General features: G+C 46.0%; 1 pseudogene; it reads left to right on the forward strand.

The window, feature by feature from the left end:
- The first annotated feature begins 14473 nt into the window (after positions 1–14473).
- LOC123129809 (receptor-like protein EIX2) lies at positions 14474–21164 on the forward strand (annotated as a pseudogene).
- Positions 21165–24011: the final 2847 nt, after the last annotated feature.

The raw sequence follows: 24011 nt of genomic DNA on the forward strand, positions 1-24011 counted from the left end.
TAAGGCCCACCCTGGTGCACCTCCCTCTCCCCCTCCACCTGGCCGCACCCTAGATGGGTTTTTGGGGGCTGCTGCCACCCCTAGGGAGGGAACCCTAGGTGGGGGCGCAGCCCCTTCCCTTCCCCTATATATACTTGAGGTTATGAGGGTTGCAACAGAAGACGATTTGATCTCTCCCTGGCGCAGCCCTACCTCTCTCCTCATCTCTTGCGGTGCTTGGCGAAGCCCTGCTGGAGTACCACGCTCCTCCACCACCACCACGCCGTTATGCTGCTGCTGGATGGAGTCTTCCTCAACCTCTCCCTCTCTCCTTGCTGGATCAAGGCATGGGAGACGTCGTCGGGCTGTACGTGTGTTGAACGCGGAGGTGCCGTCCGTTCGGCACTAGGATCTCCGGTGATTTGGATCACGACGAGTACGACTCCTTCAACCCGTTCTCTTGAACGCTTCCGCTTAGCGATCTACAAGGGTATGTAGATGCACTCTCCTTCCCCTCGTTGCTGGTTTCTCCATAGATAGATCTTGGTGACACGTAGGAAAATTTTGAATTTCTGCTACGTTCCCCAACACTTTAGTATCATCACCATTATCAGTATAATCGGTCGCTTCGCCCTACGTATCCTCCTCATAGATGTCTTGTTCTTCACCCTGCTCGTTGTCACCAACATCATCAGTTATGTCACCCTGACCACCCTCCTCATAAAAGTTGACTATTGCTCTATTGCTTTCAACTGCCTTCCATGGTACCCTCAGATTTATAGTCAAGTTCTCGATTTCATAACTAAAAAAACTTAGGTTGGCCTCATGTGATAGCAACCACCCTAGGTGACCATCAGTCGATTATGACAGTAACCATACCTGGATTAGTTGATGCTTACTGAGCGCCACATAACGAATCCCTCTCTCATAGTTCGCTAAGACAGACCTCTTGGGCAACTCATAACATCCCCCATGTTGTTTGTCCTTCTAGGCTTTCCGGGTAGCCGGACCAAGTTGTACACCTCATTTGAGTTGTGCAAGATCATAAGGATGTTACCCAAACAGTAAATGTAGAGTGAGCCCTGGCAGTACTCAGCAGACTTCCATCTTTGCATGTACAAGAGGTGTGGAGTGGTAACCATGTCGTAGAGTTTCTAAGAGGCACATGGCCCTGACACAAACTCTCGACTCGCCTACTCGCCAGTTCATGATGAGAACACTACTATGGAAAACACCTTATCCTTTTGGAGCTAATGTCGTGTCGTCTTTCCGTCCAACTGGAACTCTTCTGTTGGAAAGAGGAACATGTCGAAGACAAGGAACATGCTCTTGGGGTTAGGCCACCGAGCCTCATCCGACGGGTGTAGAAGGTGATCACATCGTACCGTCACTGGGTTACACACAATGTGATCATCGATGCAGTAGCTCTTAAAGAGTAGGAGGCCATTGCGCTGGTCTAGTAGGCATGTCCTGTAGGGAACGAAGAAATTTCAAAAAATTTCCTACGTACACGCAAGATCATGGTGATGCATAGCAACGAGAGGGGAGAGTGTTGTCTACGTACCCACGCAGACCGACTGCGGAAGCGTTGACGCAACGTAGAGGAAGTAGTCGTACGTCTTCCCGATCCGACCGATCCAAGCACCGTTACTCCGGCACCTCCGAGTTCTTAGCACACGTACAGCTCGATGACGCTCCCCGGGCTCCGATCCAGCAAAGCTTCGGGGATGAGTTCCGTCAGCACAACGGCGTGGTGACGATGATGATGTTCTACCGACGCAGGGCTTCGCCTAAGCACTACAACGATATGATCGAGGTGGAATATGGTGGCAGGGGGCACCGCACACGGCTAAGGAACGATCACGTGGATCAACTTCTGTCTTTAGAGGTGCCCCCTGCCCCCGTATATAAAGGATCCAAGGGCAGGGGTTCGGCCAGCCCTATGGTGGCGCAGGAGGAGTCCTACTTCTACCGGGAGTAGGACTCCCCCCCTTTTCCTAGTCCAAGTAGGATTGGTGGAGAAGAGAGGGAAAGAGGGGGGCGCCGCCCCTCCCTCCTAGTCCAATTCGGACCAGGGGGAGAGGGGGCGCGCGGCCTGCCCTGGCAGCCCCTCCCACTTCTCCACTTTAGGCCCATAAGGCCCATTAACCCCCTGGGGGGTTCCGGTAACCCCCCGGTGCTCCGGTTTTATCCGATACTCTTCCGGAACACTTCCGGTGTCCGAATATATTCATCCAATATATCAATCTTTATGTCTCGACCATTTCAAGACTCCTCGTCATGTCCGTGATCACATCCAGGACTCCGAACTAACTTCGGTACATCAAAATGCATAAACTCATAATAACTGTCATCGTAACGTTAAGCGTGCGGGACCCTACGGTTCGAGAACAATGCAGACATGACCGAGACACATGTCCGGTCAATAACCAATAGCGGGACCTGGATGCCCATATTGGCTCCTACATATTCTACGAAGATCTTTATCGGTCATACCGCATAACAACATACGTTGTTCCCTTTGTCATCGGTATGTTACTTGCCCGAGATTCGATCGTCGGTATCCAATACCTAGTTCAATCTCGTTACCGGCAAGTCTCTTTACTCGTTCTGTAATACATCATCCCGCAACTAACTCATTAGTTGCAATGCTTGCAAGGCTTATGTGATGTGCATTACCGAGAGGGCCCAGAGATACCTCTCCGGCAATCGGAGTGACAAATCCTAATCTCGAAATACGCCAACCCAACATCTACCTTTGGAGACACCTGTGGAGCTCCTTTATAATCACCCAGTTCCGTTGTGACGTTTGGTAGAACACAAAGTGTTCCTCCGGTAAACGGGAGTTGCATAATCTCATAGTCATAGGAACATGTATAAGTCATGAAGAAAGCAATAGCAACATACTAAACGATCGGGTGCTAAGCTAATGGAATGGGTCATGTCAATCAGATCATTCAACTAATGATGTGACCTTGTTTATCAAATAACAACTCTTTGTTCATGGTTAGGAAACATAACCATCTTTGATTAACGAGCTAGTCAAGTAGAGGCATACTAGTGACACTAAGTTTGTCTATGTATTCACACATGTATTATGTTTCCAGTTAATACAATTCTAGCATGAATAATAAACATTTATCATGATATAAGGAAATAAATAATAACTTTATTATTGCCTCTAGGGCATATTTCCTTCAGAGAGGTACGGTAATCCTGCATATGGAGGTGACAAAGAGCTCACCGTAAAAGGTTACGTTGATGCAAGCTTTGACACTGATCCGGACGATTCTAAATTGCAAACCGGATACGTGTTTACATTAAACGGTGGAGCTGCCAGTTGGTGCAGTTCTAAACAAAGCGTCGTAGCGGGATCTACATGTGAAGCGGAGTACATAGCTACTTCGGAAGCAGCGAACGAAGGAGTCTGGATGAAGGAGTTCATATCCAATCTAGGTGTCATACCTAGTGCATCGGGTCCAATGAAAATCTTTTGTGACAATACTGGTGCAGTTGCCTTCGCAAAGGAATCCAGATTTCACAAGAGGACCAAGCACATCAAGAGACGATTCAATTCCATCCGGGATCTAGTCCAGGTGGGAGACATAGAGATTTGCAAGATACATATGGATCTGAATGTTGCAGACCCGTTGACTAAGCCTCTTCCACGAGCAAAACATGATCAGCACCAAGGCTCCATGGGTGTTAGAATCATTACTGTGTAATATAGATTATTGACTCTAGTGCAAGTGGGAGACTGAAGGAAATATGCCCTAGAGGCAATAATAAAGTTATTATTTATTTCCTTATATCATGATAAATGTTTATTACTCATGCTAGAATTGTATTAACCGGAAACATAATACATGTGTGAATACATAGACAAACAGAGTGTCACTAGTATGCCTCTACTTAACTAGCTCGTTAATCAAAGATGGTTATGTTTCCTAACCATGAACAAAGAGTTGTTATTTGATTAACGAGGTCACATCATTAGTTGAATGATCTGATTGACATGACCCATTCCATTAGCTTAGCACCCGATCGTTTAGTATGTTGCTATTGCTTTCTTCATGACTTATACATGTTCCTATGACTATGAGATTATGCAACTCCCGTTTGCCGGAGGAACAGTTTGTGTGCTACCAAACGTCACAACGTAACTGGGTGATTATAAAGGAGCTCTACACGTGTCTCCAATGGTAGATGTTGGGTTGGCGTATTTCGAGATTAGGATTTGTCACTCCGATTGTCGGAGAGGTATCTCTGGGCCCTCTCGGTAATGTACATCACATAAGCCTTGCAAGCATTGCAACTAATGAGTTAGTTGCGGGATGATGTATTACGGAACGAGTAAAGAGACTTGCCGGTAACGAGATTGAACTAGGTATTGGATACCGACGATCGAATCTCGGGCAAGTAACATACCGATGACAAAGGGAACAACGTATGTTGTTATGCGGTCTGACCGATAAAGATCTTCGTAGAATATGTAGGAGCCAATATGGGCATCCAGGTCCCGCTATTGGTTATTCACCGGAGATGTGTCTCAGTCATGTCTACATTGTTCTCGAACCGTAGGGTCCGCACGCTTAACGTTACGATGACAATTATTATGAGTTTATGCATTTTGATGTACCGAAGTTAGTTCGGAGTCCCGGATGTGATCACGGACGTGACGAGGATTCTCGAAATGGTCAAGACATAAAGATTGATATATTGGAAGCCTATGTTTGGATGTCGGAAGTGTTCCGGGTGAAATCGGGATTTTACCGGAGTACCGGGAGGTTACCGGAACCCCCCGGGAGCCATATGGTCCTTAGTGGGCTTTAGTGGAAAGGAGAAAGGGGCAGCCCAAGGTGGGCCGCGCGCCTCCCCCCTGCCCTCTCTCTTCCCCCTCAGGGAATCCTATTCCAATTACGATTGGGGGGGGGGGGGAGTCCTACTCCCGGTAGGAGTAGGACTCCTCCTGCACCCTCCTCCTGACCGGCCGCCACCTCCCCCTTGGCTCCTTTTTATACGGGGGCAGGGGGGCACCTCTAAACACACAAGTTGATCCTTGAGATCGTTCCTTAGCCGTGTGCGGTGCCCCTTGCCACCATATTCCACCTCGATCATATCGTTGTAGTGCTTAGGCGAAGCCCTGCGTCGGTAGAACATCAAGATCGTCACCACGCCGTCGTACTGACGGAACTCTTCCCCGACGCTTTGCTGGATCGGAGCTCGGGGATCGTCATCGAGCTGTACGTGTGCTAAGAACTCGGAGGTGCCGGAGTAACGGTGCTTGGATCGGTCGGATCGGGAAGACGTACGACTACTTCCTCTACGTTGCGTCAACGCTTCCGCAGTTGGTCTGCGTGGGTACGTAGACAACACTCTCCCCTCTCGTTGTTATGCATCACCATGATTTTGCGTGTGCGTAGGAATTTTTTTGAAATTACTACGTTCCCCAACACTCTCTGGTGCGGATCTCGCTCTGGTTGATCTACGAGGTTCAGTAGTATCTTGTCCTTAAGTTTCATGATCATCATCATTAGCTTCCTCACTAATTGGTATAGGTGTCGCAGAAACAGTTTTCTGTGATGTACTACTTTCCAATAAGGGAGCAGGTACAGTTACCTCGTCAAGTTCTACTTTCCTCCCACTCACTTCTTTCGAGAGAAACTCCTTCTCTAGAAAGGATCCATTCTTAGCAACGAATATCTTGCCTTCGGATCTGTGATAGAAGGTGTACCCAACAGTCTCCTTTGGGTATCCTATGAAGACACATTTCTCCGATTTGGGTTCGAGCTTATCAGGTTGAAGCTTTTTCACATAAGCATCGCTGCCCCAAACTTTAAGAAACGACAACTTTGGTTTCTTGCCAAACCATAGTTCATAAGGCGTCGTCTCAACGGATTTTGATGGTGCCCTATTTAACGTGAATGCGGCCGTCTCTAAAGCATAACCCCAAAACGATAGCGGTAAATTAGTAAGAGACATCATAGATCGCACCATATCTAGTAAAGTATGATTACGACGTTCGGACACACCATTACGCTGTGGTGTTCCGGGTGGCGTGAGTTGCGAAACTATTCCACAATTTTTCAAATGTACACCAAACTCGTAACTCAAATATTCTCCTCCACGATCAGATCGTAGAAACTTTATTTTCTTGTTACGATGATTTTCAACTTCACTCTGAAATTCTTTGAACTTTTCAAATGTTTCAGACTTATGTTTCATTAAGTAGATATAACCATATCTGCTTAAGTCATCTGTGAAGGTGAGAAAATAACGATATCCGCCACGAGCCTCAATATTCATCGGACCACATACATCAGTATGTATGATTTCCAACAAATCTGTTGCTCTCTCCATAGTACCGGAGAACGGCGTTTTAGTCATCTTGCCCATGAGGCATGGTTCGCAAGTACCAAGTGATTCATAATCAAGTGGTTCCAAAAGTCCATCAGTATGGAGTTTCTTCATGCGCTTTATACCGATATGACCTAAACGGCAGTGCCACAAATAAGTTGCACTATCATTATCAACTCTGCATCTTTTGGCTTCAACATTATGAATATGTGTGTTACTACTATCGAGATTCATCAAAAATAGACCACTCTTCAAAGGTGCATGACCATAAAAGATATTACTCATATAAATAGAACAACCATTATTCTCTGATTTAAATGAATAACCGTCTCGCATCAAACAAGATCCAGATATGATGTTCATGCTCAACGCTGGCACCAAATAACAATTATTTAGGTCTAATATTAATCTCGAAGGTAGATGTAGAGGTAGCGTGCCGACCGCGATCACATCGACTTTGGAACCGTTTCCTACGCGCATCGTCACCTCGTCCTTCGCCAGTGTTTGCTTAATCCGTAGTCCTTGTTTCGAGTTGCAAATATTAGCAACAGAACCAGTATCAAATACCCAGGTGCTACTGCGAGCTCTAGTAAGGTACACATCAATAACATGTATATCACATATACCTTTGTTCACCTTCCATCCTTCTTATCCGCCAAATACTTGGGGCAGTTCCGCTTCCAGTGACCAGTCTGCTTGCAGTAGAAGCACTCAGTTTCAGGCTTAGGTCCAGACTTGGGTTTCTTCTCCTGAGCAACAACTTGCTTGCCGTTCTTCTTGAAGTTCCCCTTCTTCTTCCCTTTGCCCTTTTTCTTGAAACTAGTGGTCTTGTTAACCATCAACACTTGATGCTCCTTCTTGATTTCTACCTCCGCAGCTTTCAGCATTGCGAAGAGCTCGGGAATAGTCTTGTTCATCCCTTGCATATTATAGTTCATCACGAAGCTCTTGTAGCTTGGTGGGAGTGATTGGAGAATTCTGTCAATGACGCAATCATCTGGAAGATTAACTCCCATCTGAATCAAGTGATTATTATACCCAGACATTTTGAGTATATGCTCACTGACAGAACTGTTCTCCTCCATCTTGCGGCTATAGAACTTATTGGAGACTTCATATCTCTCAATCCGGGCATTTGCTTGAAATATTAACTTCAATTCCTGGAACATCTCATATGCTCCATGACGTTTAAAACGTCGTTGAAGTCCTGATTCTAAGCCGTAAAGCATGGCACACTGAACTATCGAGTAGTCATCAGCTTTGCTCTGCCAGACGTTCATAACATCTGGTGTTGCTCCAGCAGCAGGCCTGGCACCCAGCGGTGCTTCCAGGACGTAATTCTTCTGAGCAGCAATGAGGATAATCCTCAAGTTACGGACCCAGTCCGTGTAATTGCTACCATCATCTTTCAACTTTACTTTCTCAAGGAACGCATTAAAATTCAACAGAACAACAGCACGAGCCATCTATCTACAATCAAACATAAACAAGCAAGATACTATCAGGTACTAAGTTCATGATAAGTTTAAGTTCAATTAATCAAATTACTTAAGAACTCCCACTTAGATAGACATCCCTCTAATCCTCTAAGTGATCACGTGATCCAAATCAACTAAACAATAACCGATCATCACGTGAGATGGAGTAGTTTTCAATGGTGAACATCGTTATGTTGATCATATCTACTATATGATTCACGCTCGACCTTTCGGTCTCTGTGTTCCGAGGCCATATCTGCATATGCTAGGCTCGTCAAGTTTAACCTGAGTATTCTGCGTGTGCAAAACTGGCTTGCACCCGTTGTAGATGGACGTAGAGCTTATCACACCCGATCATCACGTGGTGTCTGGGCACGACGAACTTTGGCAACGGTGCATCCTTAGGGAGAACACTTCTTGATAATTTAGTGAGAGATCATCTTATAATGCTACCGTCAATCAAAGCAAGATAAGATGTATAAAAAGATAAACATCACATGCAATCAATATAAGTGATATGATATGGCCATCATCATCTTGTGCCTGTGATCTCCATCTCCGAAGCACCGTCATGATCACCATCGTCACCGGCGCGACACCTTGATCTCCATCGTAGCATCGTTGTTGTCTCGCCAATCTTATGCTTCCACGACTATCGCTACCGCTTAGTGATAAAGTAAAGCATTACATCGCGATTGTATTGCATACAATAAAGCGACAACCATATGGCTCCTGCCAGTTGCCGATAACTCGGTTACAAAACATGATCATCTCATACAATAAAATTTAGCATCATGTCTTGGCCATATCACATCACAACATGCCCTGCAAAAACAAGTTAGACGTCCTCTACTTTGTTGTTGCAAGTTTTACGTGGCTGCTACGGGCTTAAGCAAGAACCAATCTCACCTACGCATCAAAACCACAACGATAGTTTGTCAATTTGACTCCGTTTTAACCTTCGCAACGACCGGGCGTAGCCACACTCGGTTCAACTAAAGTTGGAGAAACAGTCACCCGCAAGTCACCTATGTGCAAAGCACGTCGGGGAAACCGGTCTCGCGTAAGCGTACGCGTGATGTCGGTCCGGACCGCTTCATCCAACAATATCGCCGAACCAAAGTATGACATGCTGGTAGGCAGTATGATTTATATCGCCCACAACTCACTTGTGTTCTACTCGTGCATATAACATCAAACAATAAAACCTAGGCTCGGATGCCACTGTAGGGAACGCAGTAATTTCAAAAAAATTCCTACGTACACGCAAGATCATGGTGATGCATAGCAACGAGAGGGGAGAGTGTTGTCTACGTACCCACGCAGACCGACTGCGGAAGCGTTGACGCAACGTAGAGGAAGTAGTCGTACGTCTTCCCGATCTGACCGACCCAAGCACCGTTACTCCGGCACCTCCGAGTTCTTAGCACACGTACAACTCGATGACGCTCCCCGGGCTCCGATCCAGCAAAGCTTCGGGGATGAGTTCCGTCAGCACAACGGCGTTGTGACGATGATGATGTTCTACCGACGCAGGGCTTCGCCTAAGCACTACAACGATATGATCGAGGTGGAATATGGTGGCAGGGGGCACCGCACACGGCTAAGGAACGATCACGTGGATCAACTTGTGTCTTTAGAGGTGCCCCCTGCCCTCGTATATAAAGGATCCAAGGGGGAGGGGTTCGGCCGGCCCTATGGTGGCGCAGGAGGAGTCCTACTCCTACTGGGAGTAGGACTCCCCCCCTTTTCCTAGTCCAAGTAGGATTGGTGGAGAAGAAAGGGAAAGAGGGGGGCGCCGCCCCTCCCTCCTAGTCCAATTCGGACCAGGGGGAGAGGGGGCGCGCGGCCTGCCCTGGCAGCCCCTCCCACTTCTCCACTTTAGGCCCATAAGGCCCATTAACCCCCGGGGGGTTCCGGTAACCCCCCGGTGCTCCGGTTTTATCCGATACTCTTCCGGAACCCTTCCGGTGTCCGAATATAGTCATCCAATATATCAATCTTTATGTCTCGACCATTTCAAGACTCCTCGTCATGTCCGTGATCACATGCGGGACTCCGAACTAACTTCGGTACATCAAAATGCATAAACTCATAATAACTGTCATCGTAACGTTAAGCGTGCGGACCCTACGGTTCGAGAACAATGCAGACATGACCGAGACACATCTCCGGTCAATAGCCAACAACGGGACCTGGATGCCCATATTGGCTCCTACATATTCTACGAAGATCTTTATCGGTCAGACCACATAACAACATATGTTGTTCCCTTTGTCATCGGTATGTTACTTGCCCGAGATTCGATCGTCGGTATCCAATACCTAGTTCAATCTCGTTACCGGCAAGTCTCTTTACTCGTTCTGTAATACATCATCCCGCAACTAACTCATTAGTTGCAATGCTTGCAAGGCTTATGTGATGCGCATTATCGAGAGGGCCCAGAGATACCTCTCCGACAATCGGAGTGACAAATCCTAATCTCGAAATACGCCAACCCAACATCTACCTTTGGAGACACCTGTAGAGCTCCTTTATAATCACCCAGTTACGTTGTGACGTTTGGTAGCACACAAAGTGTTCCTCCGGTAAACGGGAGTTGCATAATCTCATAGTCATAGGAACATGTATAAGTCATGAAGAAAGCAATATCAACATACTAAACGATCGGGTGCTAAGCTAATGGAATGAGTCATGTCAATCAGATCATTCAACTAATGATGTGACCTCGTTAATCAAATAACAACACTTTGTTGATGGTTAGAAAACATAACCATCTTTGATTAACGAGCTAGTCAAGTAGAGGCATACTAGTGACACTAAGTTTGTCTATGTATTCACACATGTATTATGTTTCCGGTTAATACAATTCTAGCATGAATAATAAACATTTATCATGATATAAGAAAATAAATAATAACTTTATTATTGCCTCTAGGGTATATTTCCCTCATCTCCATCATGCCACTACTTCAAGATTGCAGTGAAGAATGAGGAGTTGTTGTAAGCCCATGGTTGTTGGTTAAGACCCCCGGAAAGGTGCTCAGGGGCAAGATGACGCGCCACGCCTAACATATGAGATGACACTTGGCGCGCGCATGACACGGGATGTGGTGGAGGATGCCGAGAAGCACATCATAGGGGATGCATATACCGTTGCCTTCACCGTCAATCCCATCTATCGGGGGCGGCCGGCCGACAAGGGTTGCAGACCAGCTCAGAGTGGCGTGTTTGCGCAAGTGAGAGCAACAAAGACAAGTACTCTATAGGCCGGCGACGATGGATCTAGGGGTAGAGATACTACAGTCGACGGGGTTGTCGTGTCTTGGTTCCGAGCTGGATGGAGTCATGTTTGTCACGAGGGCTATTGGGCTTCTCCATCTCAATAACTAGGCTTGGAACAGAGATAACTGGGCCAAGTATAGGGAAAGGCCAGTGTTGTGTGTCCAAAATTCTCTTTGTAGTTTCCTCTGCTGTATTATTTACTTATTAGAAAAAGAGCCCGTGCGTTGCAATGGAAGAAAACAATACGACACGCTCCTAACCCAATAATCACGACTCAAGACCTCAATAGATCCATGTCCTTTATTTGAGCACGGCATCCCATCTATGTTGCCTCTCTCTCTCTCTCTCTACATAAGATGAATATCAATTTTCCTTTTTCACTGCGATGTTTTGCCAAGGCGTGCATGTGTGGTTATTGATGGTTTCTTTTGTCTTCAATCTGATTTTGATGAGGTGTTCATTTGCAACACGGATCGGTCTTGGTACAGAAAAAAGACGGATTGTACGGTATTGATTAAAATTACATCATAAATAGAATTTAAAAAATATTAAATAGGTAAAATAAGATCATATTCAGATTATACACATTACTATTGATTAAAATGACACCATATATATAATTAGAAGAATGTTAAATAGGTAAAATAACATCATATTTAGATTCTACACATTTTTTCAATCAAATTTCATATATAACAATTTAAAATTGGAGTTATGGTTTGAAAGGTATGATTTTCTTAAAAGCATTTGTCACTTAGAATTGAACTGCAGGTTAATTAATAGAAACGACATGGGTTTTCTGAAAAAATAGGAAAAACATTTTTTTACTTCTGTCCGGATTGCATTTTTTTTTGCACGAAAACACAAGGAGGTTTATGAAAAAAATGCAAAAAAGAATCATTTTTTCATTTAAGTCTGGATTGCAGGTTGATTTCAGAAGAAACACATAAGGTTTTTCGTAAAAAGAGCCATGGACAGCCAGAAATTAACACTCCTCTCTTTATCAACAATTGTACTCCCTCCGATCCTTTTTACTCTGCATATTAGATTTGTCCGAAGTCAATCTTATCGAACTTTGACCAAGTTTATATAAAAAATTATAGACATTCACATAACAACACCAATATCATTAGATTCATCTTGGAATATATTTTCATATTATATTTATTAGATATTATAGATGCTAATAATTTCTAATATAAATTTGGTCAAACTTAGCAAAGTTTAATTCGGCAAATCCAATGTGCAGAGTAAAAAGGACCGGAGGGAGTATTAGGTAGAGATTACTAAACTCGAGACTAATAATTGCCCTCCGGAGAGTTCATGCCTCACTCATTATTGAAAGGAATACCCTGAAAGAAGTAAATAATAATAATAATAACACAAAGTGCAAATAAAAAGAGTACTGTTTTTTTTTTGAAACGGGAATAAAGGAAAACTTACCACCACAGAGTTCAGCTCTCCCGTTGGTTATAGCCCCCACCCTGCTCTGATTATCCTTTCAAGCATAGGTCCCACCCTGCTCTGACTATCCTTCCAAGCATAGGTCCTCCCCTTCACCTGTGCCCCAGGTGTAACTCCCCCTATTCCTGCACCGTGCAAACCCTAACCTAGAACTCTATGCTAAATGCCTCTCCACTCTTCTACTACTCCTTACTAATACAATTGTTGATACAAACATTTATATGCTGGTGCAAGTCCGCCTAAATTAGCGATGTGGGGCTAAAAACTTCGGTTCAGTTGACCTTACACCGAGCAAAGCAGCTGTCCGGCATCTCCTCCCGCTTGACCGTAGTCCCGCTTCTGTCCGTCATTGCTAGATTCATAGCCGACGCATGTAGAAAGTTGATGCACGAACCCCATGCTCGTCCGCCTCCTCTCACGGTGGCCGCGGGTGGTCACCACCCCCCTTTTGCTGCTCATGGACCTTGAGCCGATGGAAGATGCAGCACAGTCGTTGGTGCGGATTCCAGAGAAGGAGACGACAGTGTACAGCGGCATCCATCGAGTCCATCTCCTTGAAGAAGTGACCCCTCTCATTTATCCTGTTCTGTGCGTTTTGTTCATGTGTGTGTGTGTGTGTGTGTGTGTGTGTGTGTGTGTGTGTGTGTGTTTTGTATCTCTTCTCCCATACCCAAAGCAAGTCTACAGGTAGCTGCTTGTGGCCGTTGGAGCCAATGTTGGGGTTTTGTGTAAGCTTCCAGCCTGTAAGAGAATTGCTCGGTTTGTGTTAAACTTGATTTGAGCATAACATCGTTATATCTCTGATGCAAACTTGATTTGAGCAGGAAATGCTCATCTTTTGCACAGTTATCTGTTTGGCCATCATGGGGTTACAGTAATCTGTTTGAACATCATGCACACCGCCGCAACCCCTCTAGGACTACCAAGCCTCCGTCGTGGCCCTCCTCGCCGACGATCTCAAGCGCCTCATCGTCCACTTTCCCCGCAGGTTTGCTTTCTATTTCGTGGAATATTCAGATGAGTTCAGACTCGTCGCTAGATTACTAAGGAGAAAATTGCTATGATGTGTGCCTCACCAGTGGACGTGCTCACCTACAGTGTCGTGCTCGGCGCGGTCGATTGTCCAAATCATTCGGCCATAACTTGACTTGACCAGAAGAAAAGTATGCATGCAGTGCAAGACCATGACGTCGACTGAGAATGCGCTGCTTCTCTCTGCTATGATGCTACATAATTAACACTTGTTAATTTATCCTAACACTCTCCACACCAAGACCTGGACTGGCTTTGCTTGTGGACAATACAATGGGAGTGGTTGGTAAAATTCTGATGAGTTTTTTGAAATGCTGCCCTTTTGATTCGTTTTGCTGATTGCTGAGTAGTGAGTACTGAGTACTGACGACTACTGAGAGCTACGAGTCTTTGTATTTATGCATCTAAATTTGTGCATTTCAGGTAGACGGAGGGGTTGCCAACACTAAAATAACTCTCTAGATCTTAATGCTAGACCTGACACACAACGTGTGTTATTGAGCGAATGCTGGATACAGATTACAACTCCAACTTCTGCCGTGCTGTGCATGGTGGGTTGTCCGAATCAACAAATTCTAGCCACACCTTGAGTATAGGAAAAGTATGCATGACAAGACCAAGACGTGGCTTGTAGACCATACTCCTATACTGCAGTTGTGGTGGAACTGGAATAGAGATAAATATTACAGCTGCAACTTCTGCCGTGCTGTGCATGGTGGGCTGTCCGAATCAACAAATTCTAGCCACAACTTGACCATAGAAAAAGTATGCATGACAAGACCAAGACGTGGGTTATAGACCACACTCCTATACCGCGGTTGTGGTAGAACCGGAATAGAGATAAGCTGCTCTACCCATTCTCCTTTCCATCCGCCATTTCCGACCAATATGCCTAAGCTTGCGCTCCTCATCCGAGGAACTGCGCTGCTGCTTTGTCTATTGATCTTCCAAGCAGCATCCACTTCACATGGCCAAGCGAGTGTATCAGGAGCCTGCATCGGCAGCGAGCGAGATGCGCTTCTGTCCTTCAAGGCAAGCCTCCTGGACCCTGCTGGCCGTCTCTCGTCATGGCAGGGTGAGGATTGTTGCCAATGGAAGGGAGTCCGTTGCAGCAACAGAACGGGCCATCTCATCAAGCTCAACCTCCGCAACATCGACAGGGACACCATGTACAACATGGGCTACTACATGCACGACAACAGCTACTACATGAGTGACAGCTACCCAAACAGGAGCAGATCATTGAGCTTGTCAGCAGGCGAGATGAGCCCTTCTTTGGCTACTTTACAACACCTGAGGTATCTTGATCTAAGCTACAATGACTTCAACGGCACAAGCATCCCTGTGTTCTTGACTTCTCTCAAGAACCTAAGGTATCTCAACCTCTCGTCGGCAGGATTCGGTGGGAGAATACCTTCTCAACTTGGCAATCTCTCAAAGTTGCAATATCTTGATGTGGGTCAGAATTATCATTATTATTATGGGAATATGCCTTACACTGTGGATCTTGCATGGGTGTCAGGTCTCTCTTTGTTGAGGCATATTGACATGAGCATTGTGGATCTTAGCTCTGGGGGGGATTGGTTTCAGAGGGTTAACATGCTTCCTTCTCTTAAAGTGCTTCGCTTGTTCCATTGTGGACTCAACAGTACCATGTCTGCTAGTATATCACTTTCCAACCTCACACATCTCGAAGTCCTTGATATGTCTGATAACACCTTCCATGCTTCACTCAAGCATGCGTGGTTTTGGAATCTCACAGGCCTTAAGGAGCTTCACCTAAGATATTCCCGCTTGGAAGGGTCCATTCCTACTGATTTGGCAAACATGGCGTCCCTTCAAGTCATAGACTTTAGTGGGAACGATCTTGTGGGTCTGGCACCAAAAAATTCAGAAAATCTGTGCAATCTGAGAATAATGAGGTTCAACAGTAACAACATAGGTTCGAGCCTAGGGGGGTTCATGGAGCGATTGCCAAAGTGCTCCTGGAATACCCTGCAAGAATTGTCAGTGCAGCATTCAGGTATGACTGGGAATCTCCCCATTTGGATTGGGAACATGACTAATCTCAGTGTTCTTGAGGCATCTAGAAACATGTTGACTGGCCCTCTACCAGTAGGAGTTGGAGCACTCAGCAATTTGAAAACACTGAACCTGAGGTACAATAACTTCAATGGTGTGCTATTGAAAGAAGAATTTGCAAGTTTAAGCAATATGCAGAATTTGTACCTTGGCCACAATAACTTCAGTGGTGTGCTATTGAAAGAACATTTTGCAAGTTTAGGCAACTTGGAGTTTTTGGACCTCAGTTACAATAACTTCAATGGTATGCTGTTGGAAGAACAATTTGCAAGTTTAGGCAATTTACAGAATTTGTACCTTGACCACAATAACTTCAGTGGTATGCTACTGAAAGAACATTTTGCAAGTTTAGGTAGCTTGAAGTTTTTGGACCTCAGCTACAATAACTTCAATGGTGTGCTATTGAAAGATCATTTTACAAGTTTAGGCAACTTACTGTCTTTGAAGCTCAACTACAATAACTTCAGCACCGTGAAAGAACGATTTGCAAACTTAAGCAAATTAGAAATTTTGGATCTCAGCTACAATAACTTCAGCGGTGTATTGTTGAAAGAACAATTTGCAAGCTTAGGAAAATTAGAGATTTTGGACCTCAGCTACAATAACTTCAGCGGTGTATTGTTGAAAGAACAATTTGCAAGCTTAGGAAAATTAGAGATTTTGGACCTCAGCTACAATAACTTCAGCGGTGTATTGTTGAAAGAACAATTTGCAAGCTTAGGAAAATTAGAGATTTTGGACCTCAGCTACAATAACTTCAGCAGTGTGTTGTTGAAAGAACATTTTGCAAGGTTAAGAAACTTAGAGTTTTTAGACGGCTTCTATAAAGCCCTATTTACCCCCACCCCGCGGGGTGGGGCTAGTCTGGCCCCCGACATTTGGTCGGGTGCGCAATTGGTCTCGGCTGAGGCCAACGCGGCATTAGTGGCCCCCTTCGATGAGGCCGAGGTCCTCGCAGCCATTAAGGGGATGAACCCCTCCTCGGCCCCGGGTCCGGATGGTTTGCCCGTGACGTTCTTTAAAACGTTCTGGGATACCATCAAGCCGTAGGTCATGGCTCTGTTCGAAGAATTCTATACGGGCTCAATGGACCTTGGATGTCTCAATTATGGGATCGTGACCCTCATCCCCAAGGTCCCGGGCGCCTCAGATATTCGCCAGTTCCGCCCAATCACAGTGATTAACGTGATCTTTCGGATCTTGGCCAAAGGGTACGCCAATAGGGTGACCCTTCTAGCTGACATGATCACCCATCCGAATCAATCTGCCTTCATACAAGGCCGATTCATTCTCGATGGAGTGTTAGTTTTCCACGAGGTCCTACACGAGGTCCGAGTAAAGCGCCATCGCGCGGTCTTTCTAAAGCTAGATTTTCATAAGGCCTATGACACGGTCCACTGGCCATTCCTGCGAGATGTACTGCTTCGCAAGGGCTTCGACGATCGTTGGGTGACCCGCGTCATGCAGCTTGTCTCCTGTGGCCGGGCCGCGGTAAACATCAACGGGGACATTGGGTCCTACTTTCCCACCCTCTGTGGGGTACGTCAGGGTGACCCCTTCTCACCGTTCTTGTTCAACATGGTGGTCGATGCCCTGGCATCCATCTTGGATAAGGCTAAGGCTGCTGGCCATATTCACGGCTTAGTTCCCCACCTAGTAGGAGGGGGAGGGGTCTCCCTCCTACAATATGCGGATGATACCATTATAATGGTTGAGGGATCCGCACTAGATATTACTAACCTAAAGTTCCTCCTCCTTTGCTTCCAACAAATGTCGGGCCTAACCATTAACTTCGATAAGAGCGAAGTGATGGTCCTCGGGTTCCCCTTGGAGGAAGCACAGGCCATCGCTAACCGACTAAACTGTCGGCTGGGTTCTTTCCCCACGACCTATCTGGGGATCCCCATTAGTGATTCGCGCCTCACCGTGGCTGATCTTCGCCCCACGGTGACCCGTATGCAACACCGCGTTGAGCCTTGGAAAGGGCATTGGCTGTCTAAGGCGGCCCGAGTGATCCTTATCAACTCTTCGCTTGCTAGCCTCCTTTTGGTTTCTCATGAGCTTCTATCGCCTCCATGAAACCCTGCACCAGGAGATTGCCAAATACCAATCCAGATTCTACTGGGCCGGCGAAGGGGATAAGTAGAAGTACCACATGGTCAGCTGGCCAGATATATGCAAACCCAAGGACCATGGCGGTCTTGGGATTTTGTCCTCCCGACGCATGAACATTGCCCTCCTGACACGTTGGCTCTGGCGCATTGCCAATGGAGATGGGGGTCTCTGGCTTACTATAATCCAGAACAAGTACCTGCGTGGACAGCCTCTCGCATTTTGTCAGCGCTCTGGCGGCTCCCAGTTTTGGCAAGCCGTCGTCGAGCTGCTGCCTGTTTTGCGCATTGGCACTTCCATCTCGGTGGGTACTGGGTCCTCGACCTTGTTTTGGCTTGATAGATGGCTGGGAGACACCCCCCTAGCTGCCCGATTTCCAGTCCTCTTCGACATTGTTGTAGACCCTCGGGTCTCTGTCGAGACGGCCCTTATTGACTTAGGGCGCCTGGCTTTCCGCCGCCCCTTCGCCCCCCTTGAGATTGCGGCTTGGGATACCCTACTCCAGGACATCGCCCTCCTGCCTATAGACGATACCGACTCTCCGGACGCCATCTCCTGGCGACTGGAACCCTCCGGCCGCTTCTCCACAAGATCCCTATACGCGGCTATCGCTCCATCGACGGCCCCCGAGCCCTTCAGTTTGATTTGGGACATCCGCCTGCCCCTGAAGATCAAGATTTTCCTGTGGCAATGGATCCGCGGCCGCCTCCCGTCCGGCGTGGAGGTCCTTAAATGCCACGGACCTGGGGATGGGATGTGCCCCATGTGCGGCATGGTAGAGGATACCAACCACATCTTCTTCTCGTGCTACACGGCACAGTTCCTTTGGTCCTGTTTCCGCGAAACGGTTGGGGGCCAGTGGTGCAACACCAACGTCCCTGACCTGCTCGCGGAAATTCAGGCATCTCCCCCTCGCTACAGGCATATTAGATGGCTTTGCGTGGGGATCCTTGCCTGGACGCTTTGGACTGTCCGCAATAAGCTAGTCATCCAGAAGGTGCCTCTTCGGCGTGCTACTGACTCCATCTTTAAATTGTGTGGTTACTTGCAGCTCTGGCGGCCGCTTAGCCGCCCACAGGACCGGGACGTCATCAGCACCCTCCTCGCTGACCTTCGTTCGATGGCCTTCCGCCTGGCACCCCTGCTCCCCCCGCCACCACCGGAGCCAGACTAGACACTATGTCTCTCCCGGCGTGTGTGCCTTTTTGTTTTTCTTTTAGGGCTTGTTGAGGTGTGCCCTCAGCATTAACCCTATCGTTTCTTATTTGTCTGGAACTTTCGTGTGTGTGTGTGTGTGGTCTTGAACCTTGTTGGATGTTGGCTTGGGCATTTGCTTTATATATAAAGCGGGGCGAAAGCCTTTTTCGGTAATCTGAGCTACAATAACTTCAACGGTGTGCTCTTGAAAGAACATTTTGCAAGTTTGGGCAACTTAAATTATTTGGACCTCAGCTACAATAACTTTAGCGGTGTGTTGTTGAAAGAACATTTTACAAGTTGGGGCAACTTAATTCATTTGGACCTCAGCAACAACAACTTCAGTGGTGTGCTTCTCAGGGAAAATTTTGCCGGTTTAGGTAATTTGGAGCATTTGGACCTCAGCAACAACAACTTCAGTGGTGTGCTTCTCAGGGAAATTTTTGCCGGTTTAGGTAATTTGGAGCATTTGGACCTCAGCTATAATAACTTCAGTGAATTGCTCTTCAAAGAACACTCCAGAAGTTTGAGTAATTTATATCATTTGGACCTCAGCCATAATAAATTAAATAGTGTGCTCGTGGAGGAGCATTTTGCAGGCCTATTGAATCTAGAGTATGTGGACTTGTCGTTCAACTCTTTGAGATTAGCTATCAACAAAAAATGGATCCCTCCCTTTAGATTGAAAGTCGCAAGATTCCGGTCATGCCTACTGGGCCCTAATTTTCCAGAATGGCTTAAATCGCAATCAAACATTGAGGTTCTTGTTCTCAGTAATGCAAATCTGGATGACATTATTCCTGATTGGTTTTGGGTGACATTTTCCCAAGCTTCATTCTTGCAAGCATCAGGAAACAAATTGCATGGCTCATTACTGTCAAAGTTGCCTATAAATATAGTACGACTGAACCTATCTTCAAACTCTTTATCTGGGTCATTGCCATCAGAGTTAAATGCTCCACTACTCGAAGAGTTGTTGCTTGCAAACAATCAATTCATAGGCACCATCCCGTCGTCTATATGCCAATTGACTAAACTGAAAAGGTTGGACCTATCAGGAAACCAGTTAACAGGAGATATTAAGCAGTGCCAAAATGAACTTGTTCCAAACTCTACAGATAGATTTCGCTCTGACATGCTGAGCTTAGCATTGAATAACAATGATCTCACTGGTGAATTACCTAAATTTCTTCAAAGGTCATCAGGATTAATGTTCCTAGATCTTTCTGACAACAGGTTATTTGGAGGATTGCCAGAATGGTTACCCCAAAAAATGCCACACTTGAAAATATTAAGAGTGAGATCAAATATGTTCAGTGGTCATATTCCTAAGAGTCTCACTTCCCTTCATGGTCTTCATTATTTGGATATAGCACACAACAACATAACAGGAAGCATACCATGGTCTTTGTCAAACCTGAAGGCAATGATGACAGTGGTGTCGCAGGACACAGGGGATTACATTTATGAGGAGAGCATCCCAGTAATCACAAAGGACCAAAAACGTGACTACACCTTTGCAATTTACCAGCTACTGGTAGTTCTTGATTTGTCAAGTAATAGTTTGGTAGGTCAGGTTCCAGAGGAGATAACTCTACTCATTGGACTTACCAGCCTGAACTTGTCAAATAATCAGTTCATAGGAACAATCCCGAACCAAGTTGGTGATTTAAAGCGGTTGGAGTCACTCGACCTATCCTACAATGAGTTTTCTGGTGCAATACCATCAAGTTTGTCAGCTTTAACTTATTTGAGCCACTTAAACTTGTCATACAACAATCTGTCTGGTGCAATACCATCCAGCCAACAGCTATAAACTCTTGACAACCAGATGTATATCTACATCGGTAACCCTGGTCTTTGTGGAGGTCCTGTCGGCAGGAACTGCTCAACACATGATGCAGAGCAAAGTGGTCTCGAAGATATAGATCATATGCCATCTGTTTATCTTGCCATGAGCATTGGATTTGTGGTGGGTCTGTGGATAGTTTTCTGCACCATGTTGATGAAGAGAACATGGAGGGCTGCCTTCTTCCAGTTTGTTGATATGATGTACGACATGGTTTATGTGCAAGTGGCTATAAGGTGGGCTCACATGATGGAGAAAACTCAAGACGGTGCACCATGAAGTGCCCAACTCAACGGCAAGCGAATTGCATGTATCTAAATAGTATTTGTATGTTCACACAATATGCCTATTTGTAGCTCTTAATTAGCCTTGGCTGGATGTCTATACTGTATACTGTACTGTATTGTTATTTGTATGTTTGCACCATTTCCCTCTATGTAGCTCTAAAGGAGCCTTGGTTGGACGTTTGTACTGTACTGTATTGGTATCTGTATGTCTATACTTTGACAAATGAAGCGTGTGTGTATATATATATATATATATATATATATATATATATATATATATATATATATATATATATATATATTTGCCGGATTGTTTAAGCTGAAGAAAAAATATACAGCCCTATAACTGCACTCTGCCTTTTTGATGTTGTTTGGTTTGCTTTGTATCATCTATTCCAAGAGAGTGATAATTTATTTGCATAGCAAAGAAAAAGGCACCTGTTGGTTAATATGAGAACATATTTGTTTGTATGATATCTCTGAAGGCAAGAGAGTGCTTGAACTCTTATTCATGTTAATTTGAAGCTTCCATTTGAGCTGACGTTTCTGTATTTTGGTGAGGCGAACTGTATCGACTCAACGACGCCAGCCGAGGCTGTGTTTGCCAGCGAAGTGGGAAGCTCGAGGCCGACCAGTCCAAGTCCTCGGAGGAGGTGACTCTGGAGCCCTTTGAGTGCGAGCACACCTGCATCTTTGGTGGTTATAGGATGCCCAGAAGGTAAAAATGAAAGTAAGAAGAAAGTAAGTGTATGTTTTATGTCTACAGACTGTTTCATTTCAGAAAATCAGATTTTTTTTTTGCGCTCAGGAACTGAAGCCAGTACAGAATAACAAGTGGATTCAGTATAAAATTTACTTGTGTGCATGACGGACATTTAGAACAAAGGGACAAATTGTGAGCAGTCACAAACTGCGTCGTATCCCATAGTCAACACTAATGTCTGTAATCTTAAGCTATTAAACTTGTTTCCAGGGGAAAGACTTCAGTTGTTAATATCAAAATCACCATTTAAACTTTGCTTCAAGGGGAAAAATAGGATGAACTGCAGCAGACATTCTGGTCTTCAGTTTCATGTGAACTCACACGCTTAAAACATCCAAAAATGCACGAGTCTGCTAATGAAAACGAACTAAAAAGATGTGAGGGAAGCTTCATATCATTTGGAAGTAAAACTCAATGGTGAAGTAGGCGCTCGAGATTTGGTCAAGCAAAAGCAAAAGCAGATACAAGGTAAGGTCTCTGTTTCAGCAAACCACTGACCAACAGACTGCTCAAGATTCAGTCATTCTGGTGCCATTGACATGGTACATGGAAATCAGGAACCACCACGCACTCCCAAAGTGTATAGATCGAACGAACACCAACGTCCCGAATCAGCTCCTCGAGCCTCAGTCCCGAATCAGTTCGACAGAGAGATGCTCTGCTTTTCCTAGTCATGCAGAAAGCGGATTATGCATCGCCACACTTACATTGTATTAATAAGCTTGATCACTGTGAAACTCACTAACTTCCCAAGATAAAAGGGTGGAGGAACTTAGCTTCTGGTATCACTATCACACATCCAAAAAACCAATAGCTGGTACAGAAAACCCTTTGGTGTATACATGACTTCCCAAATTGATTCTCTAAAACATACAGCACATTCAGTACAGTCGCAAACACGCACGGAACATATGAACAGTACATGCTTTAAAGTGCTACCTGCGTTTGGAGGTTTTCGTTCTCGGCTGTTTCCGCGACAACCGTCTGCTCCTAAAGAACCAAATCTCGGTTCTGGCAAAGCTTCCTTTATTACGCACACGGCTCCAACTGTCCGTACATCCTCTTCAGCACAGGGGCTGATTTGTTTTGTGTACTGTGTGGCGTCCCTTATTTTCCCCTACAGCCCTATAACATGCGAACAGACACACTTTGTTTGTAAGATCTCTGAAGAGGCAAAAGGTAGAAAGCTTTGTCCACCACCTGTTGGTAGCCTTATTCACGTTAGTCTGAAGAAGTTGCCATTTACCGAAAAAGGCTTTCGCCCCGCTTTATAAATAAAGCAAACCGCCACGAGCACATACAAGGACTAGTTCAGAGACACACACCCAAGAAACACAACAAATAGGTTCGGAGGTACTGCTGAGGGCACAACTCAACAAGCCCAAAACACACACGACACACAATAAAAGGCTCATCCGGGGTTAAGGCCGGAGAGCAACAGATGACTAATCAGGCTCCGGTGGTGGCGGCGGAGGCGGCGGCGACAGGCGGACGGCCATCGAGCGGAGATCGGCGATGAAGGCGGAGATGGCGTCCCGGTCCTGAGGGCGGCTAAGCGGCCGCCAGAGCTGCAAGTAACCAGACAGTTTGAAGAGAGCGTCAGTAGATCGTCGAAGAGGGGAGCGCTGAATCACGAGCTTATTGCGAATATTCCAAAGCGTCCACGCGAGGACCCCAATCTCAAGCCACCTAATGTGGCGAGAGGGCGCCGGCGAGGCCTGAAGCTCGGCGAAGAGGTCGGGGAAGTTGGAGTGGCACCAATCCCCACCAACCGCCTCACGAAAGCAGCTCCAAACAAATTGAGCAGATACGCAGGAGAAGAAGATGTGGTTCGAGTCTTCGGGGGTATCACAGAGGGGGCATAGGCCGGAGCCCGGACCATTGCGTTTGCGAACCTCAACTCCCGACGGCAGGCGCCCACAGATCCATTGCCACATGAAGATGCGGATTTTGAGGGGCAGGCGAATGGACCAGATCGCCAGGAGGGGCGGCGGAGCGGAGGAGGGGGCGATAGCCGCGTAGAGGGACTTAGTGGAGAATTGTCCCGAGGGCTCGAGGCGCCACCGAACCGCATCCGGGTCCGAGTCCACCAACGGTTCATGGAGAGAAATACAATCAAGAAGTTC

Source organism: Triticum aestivum, chromosome 6A (assembly GCF_018294505.1).
Source record: "Triticum aestivum cultivar Chinese Spring chromosome 6A, IWGSC CS RefSeq v2.1, whole genome shotgun sequence".
Lineage (NCBI taxonomy): Eukaryota > Viridiplantae > Streptophyta > Magnoliopsida > Poales > Poaceae > Triticum > Triticum aestivum.